This window comes from Etheostoma spectabile, chromosome 16 (genome assembly GCF_008692095.1).
Source record: "Etheostoma spectabile isolate EspeVRDwgs_2016 chromosome 16, UIUC_Espe_1.0, whole genome shotgun sequence".
Classification (NCBI taxonomy): domain Eukaryota; kingdom Metazoa; phylum Chordata; class Actinopteri; order Perciformes; family Percidae; genus Etheostoma; species Etheostoma spectabile.
Genome location: NC_045748.1, coordinates 22,747,719 through 22,753,336, shown reverse-complemented (window position 1 = coordinate 22,753,336; position 5,618 = coordinate 22,747,719).

Genomic DNA, 5,618 nt, shown 5'->3' with positions numbered 1-5,618 from the left:
GAAAGCTGGAACACTAAAATCGTGAGTATTGGGAGTGATGTTAAAGGAACCCCTTTTGTAATTATAATAATGACCTTAATCTTGTGGGAAATCCTTTTTGAGTAACCCATTCGTCTGTGGCCAGGGAAGGTGATAAAGATGTACACTCAGTGCCAAACAACACATTCTCACAGGTTGGCAAATAGTGCCTTTATAAGTCTAGGCATCTCCCACGGTATATAAAAACATGCCGCTTGCAAAAAAAGTGCAGTGCCACACAGACACATCTCGGCTTTGCACTCGTGCGGTGCGGAATCTTGGGACCCAGGGAGTCCATCTTCAGTAAATCGATACCTCCATGCAGGTAGCCATCGGGAAACGCCTAAAGGGTCTGATCTGTCCGGAAACCCCCCTCACGTCTGAAAATAGAGGATGACACGGGAGTGGATTTTAACTCCGGCCCAATACTAGAAAGAAATCTTGTCCCGTCCCACTCCGACACAAGTTTAAAAACTAATCCCATCCCCTCCGCTCCTGGTAAGAGTCCCACTCCCATCCCGCTCCTGTTTAAACTGACTCACCTCCTGTACCGCTCCATTTACATGCAGAGCATTTGTCGGTCAGCGAGACTTGACACCTGACGGCAATTTTCGCTTGATGAACGAAGCGGGCTTGGTGATTCTTCCCGAATTTGCCTTGCCAGTGTGCTCTTCAGACGCCGGTCCTGAATCACTGCGTACTGGACTCAGACTAGCATGTCTTACAAGCAGCGTAATCGTGCTATCACCGTCACATTCTATACTCATAAACTTAATATTTAGACTTTCGCCAGTTTCTGTGAACTTAATAGAATGTCCTACTTCTGACCTTGCGTGTAAATCATTTTGCCACATCGATTTCTCCGCGGCTGTTAGCCTCTCCATCACTGCTCTTTGATACGGCCGTGACAAAAAGCCCTGTGGCTTCGCGGACGGCTGGCTGTGTAGTTATTTTTAATTCGGTTTACTTGTGGTGTATTGAAAGGAACTCTCTGTGGCAATTCCTTTTTTTTGTCATTGATTATTTTGCGTCTTTGCTACCCTCTTGTCTTATCCCGTCTTGTTACTACCTTCTCCCTTCTATTCCTCTCGACATCTTCCCGGTGTTCCTCATCTTCTTCCCGTTTCCTTTCCTTAACCCCCCTTTTCGTAAAACTATGTAACTCGACCCGACTTAGCCCGGCCATTATCCCCGCCCAGTCGTTCGGCGCGCTGCTAAGCCCCTGTTAGCCCGGCTGTTAGCCAGTGTTCGAAGCGTAGGCTGGTTGGCTAACTGCATGAGAAGGGTCACAGATAGTAGCGAGGAATACAACGTACCCTCTTTCTTGCACCAATTCACAGGTCTCATCCTAAGCAGGTAACTAATTCCCGTCTAATCCCCTTACTGGGTGTTTGCAACGGGGAGCGACAGCAAGGGCCAGAGGGGCTGAAGAGTGGACAGGGGGCGGGCGGCCAAACCAGCAAACCCGGCAGGCACCTACCGGCTGCAACGTTGGGAATGGAGCTTGAGATACGATGTACTCGGACCAAATTTGCAACTAGCCATCAATTTAATATGGCTGTACATAGTGATTTCCCCGTGAAAAAGTCTCAGAAGTAACTTAGTAAGACATAGGAGAAAACCAATGATAAAGTATCCATGGTGTTGTGATTGTTGCAGCGCTTTGCACATTAAACTCACTAACTGTTCTGATTGGGCGTTCCGTTGTCAATTGGGTATTATCCCAGTGTGCTTTGTTGAAGGTGTAAAGTGTCATGTTTTTATTTTAATGTGAATACTAGTTTATAGAGGAGTAACTAGTATTTGAAGTGGATTTACTTATTGTGTATCACGACAGTGTTAGTTAATCTACTGGAATGCCCCCCTAACAGGGAGGGTGATGTGTAAGATGGGAAAGCAGAGGGTTAAATTGTGATGTCCTGATTGTAAAAAAAACAGAAAAAAACTAATTTGAATATCTTTGCCAAGCACAAACCTGATACTAAGGCATCAATAAGTTGTTTGGGGAGGGTCATGCCTTTTTTCCCAATTATTTTAGGGGTAAAAGAAAATGTGATTGCTGGCAAAAGGGAGAGACCAGTCTGTTTGATTAAGCTACGAAAAAATCTTCCAGTAGCCCATTAAATAAAAAAAGGAATAGTCCCTACGCACAGAAATATGTGAGACAATAATGCAGGTTAAAGCATAGTAAACACTTTTAGACTTTTAAAAAGTACAATGAAACTCCCAAATTCATTTTGCCTCTGAAGGTCTAGTGTAGATTTTGCTTTGTTTTGCTGCTATTCTAATTGGTATTTGGTTTCTAGTCTCCTTGGTTGTGAGTTTTCGGTCTTGTTTGTACTGGATTCTGTTGCCTGTTTTATGTGTGTGGTCTGACTTCGTGCTGTCTAGTTTTACTTCTGTGCGACCCCCCCCCTCCCTTGTGAATACCTGATGTTTCTCACCTGTGTCCCAGTCACCTGCCTTGTGTACCTCGTATACCCTGTGATTTAGTCTTGTGTTCCCTTGTCCTGGGTCAGAATCCTTTGGTGAGGCATCGTGAGTTTGGTGTGTATGTCAGCGTGCTGTGTGTTTCCCTGGCTGTCTATTTACATCTGTGCCTTGTTTATTTGGACCGGCCCTCTCAGGACCCCCCCCCCCCCCCTTTTACTTGTGCTTTGCTTTTGGGCTGAATAAATCGTCCTACTCAGACTCTCCTGCCTGGCTATCTTTCATTTGGATCCACAGTTCCGCGAACTGTAACTAGTCTGAAACAGTGCTGTTAACTCTTGTGTGTCTTCCGTCAAAATGAAAATCCCCACTTTTGATGTTTTCAACTTTTATGATGTTTTTTTTCACACACTTTTGCACATTTTTCAATGTTTGTCACCCACTTTTTTTTACGTTTTCAACGCTAGGTAAAAACTAACTTAACTTGGTTAAACAGGTTGTTTTTGGACTTTATTTTTAGAAAAGCAGAAATTAGGAATTATTTAGACTACACTTAAAGAAATGGAATGTTGATGGATAACACAGACTGGAATATGTCAACCTTACTCAATACTATTCAAAACACTTCAATCTTTCTTTTTTCCGGGGGGGGGGGGGGGGGGCACAGGAAGTAAAACTAGACAGCACAGAAAGTCAGACCATCACAATAAAACAGGCAACAGAATCCAGTACAAAACAAGACCGAAAACTACACAATCAAAAGGAGACATAGAACCAAAATACCAGATTAGAATAGAGCAGAAAACAAAGCAAAATCATAACAACTAGACCTTCATCAGGCAAAATGAATTATGGGAGTTTCATTGTAACTTTTAAAAGTCTAAAAGTGTTTACTATGCTTTATACCTTTGCATTATTGTCTCACATATTTTGTGCATGTAAGGGACTATTCCTTTTTTATTTAATGGGCTACTGGAAGAGTTTTCGTATCTTTAATCAAAACAGACTGGTCTCTCCCTTTTGCCAGCAATACATTTTCTTTTACCCCCTAAAATAATTGGGAAAAAAGGCATGACCCTCCCCCAACAACTTATTGATGCCTTATGTACAGGTTTGTGCTTGGCAAAGATATTCAAATTAGTTTTTTTCTGTTTTTTTTACAATCAGGACATGCACAATTTAACCTCTGCTTTCCCATCTTACACATCACACTCCACTGTTATGGGGGCCATTCCAGTAGATTAACTAACACTGTCTGGATACACAATAAGTAAATACACACTTCAAATACTAAGTTACTCCTCTAGTAAACTAGTATTCACATTAAAATAAAACAATGACACTTTAAACCATTCAACAAAGCACACTGGGTAATAACCCATATTGACAACTGGAACGCCCAATCAGAAACAGTTAAGTGAGTTAATGTGCAAAGCGCTGCAACAATCACAACAACCATGGATACTTTATACATTGGTTTTCTCCTATGTCATTACTAAAATTACTTCTGAGACTTTTTCACGGGGGAAATCAACTATGTACAGCCATTTATAAAAATTGATGGCTAGTTGCAAATTTGGTCCGAGTACATCGGATCTCAGAAGCTCCATAGTCCAACGTTGCAGCCGGTAGGTGCCTGCCGGGGTTGCTGGTTTGCCGCCCGGCCTGTCCACCTTTACAGCCCCCGCAGTGAGCTGGCCGGAGCTCTATTGGGGGCCTGTTGCACAAAACCAGGATAAGGGATTAAGACGGGATAAAGTTATCCTGCATGAATTTAGCTTTGAATTGGTTGCAAGAAAGTAGGTTGAATTAAACCCAGCCAAGTAACCATGGATATTTATTCTTTGTAGCTAGCCTGGTTCAGAGCAGGCCAACAGCCGGGGTAACAGCCGGGCTAACAGCTGGGCTAACTGCCGGGCTAACAGCTGGGCTAACAGCCGGGCTAACAGCTGGGCTAACTGCCGGGCTAACAGCTGGGCTAAGATAAACCCTGGAGGCTCATGTGTTAAGTCAGGTGCATGCCCATTTCTGAACCCCGTGTTAGATGAGGAAGCACTGATATTGAGACGTGCTTTCAGACTAGAGGCTGACATTTTTTCGGGAATCCCACGGGTCACGGGATTCCGGGGATTCCGCTTAGGCTGGGAGTCATAATTTCTTAATTCATCATCGGGCACTTGAGACGGATTACAGGATTAAATGGTTAAAAAACCGGGAGTCAGACGGGAGCGGGAATTCTCAACAATAGCAAAGGACGACAAAACGTAATTAAATGCAAAAAAACGTAAATGACACCTTTGTTAGTTTCTTTTTAATACACCTACAAATGTATAGCATATTACAAAATAACTACACAGCCCAGCCGCCCCGAAGCCAATCAGTGCTTTTGCACGGCCGTAGTCAAAGAGCAGTGTGGAGGGAAGCTAACAGCCGCGGAGAAATCGATGTGGCAAAAAATGATTTACCGCGCCACAAAGTCAGAAGTAAGGACTGTCTATTAAGTTCACAGAACTGGTGGAAATCTGAAATATTAAGTTTATGAGAGTAGAATGTGACGGTGATAGCACGATGTACGCGTTGAAGACATGCTTAGTTCTGAGTCCGTCACGCAAGTGATTCAGGGGACCGGCGGTCTGGAGAGGCACCTGGCAAGGCAAATTCGGGGAAAGAATCAGCCAAGCAATCGCGTTCGTTCTCAAGCGAAAATTGCCGTTCAGGTGTTCAGTCTCGTCTGACCGACAAAATGCTTGCATGTAAATGGGACGGTACAGGAGCGTGAGTCAGTGTTAAAACAGGAGCGGGATGGGGTGGGACTAATTTACCAGGAGGGGATGGGATGGGATTAGTTTTTAAACTTTGGTCTGGGAGTGGGACGGGACAAGATTTCTTTCTATGGGATTGGGACGGGACAGGAGTTAAAATCCACTCCCGTGTCATCCTCTATTTCAGACGTGAGGGGGGGTTTCCGGACAGATCAGACCCTTTAGCGTTTCCCGATGGCTACCTGCATGAGAGGTATCGATTTACTGAAGATGGACTCCTGGGTCCCAAGATTCAGCACCGCACAGTGCAAAGCCAGAGATGGTCTGTGTGGCACTGCACTTTTTTGCAAGCGGCATGTTTTTATATACCGTGGGAGATGCCTAGACATTAAATAAAGGCACTATTTG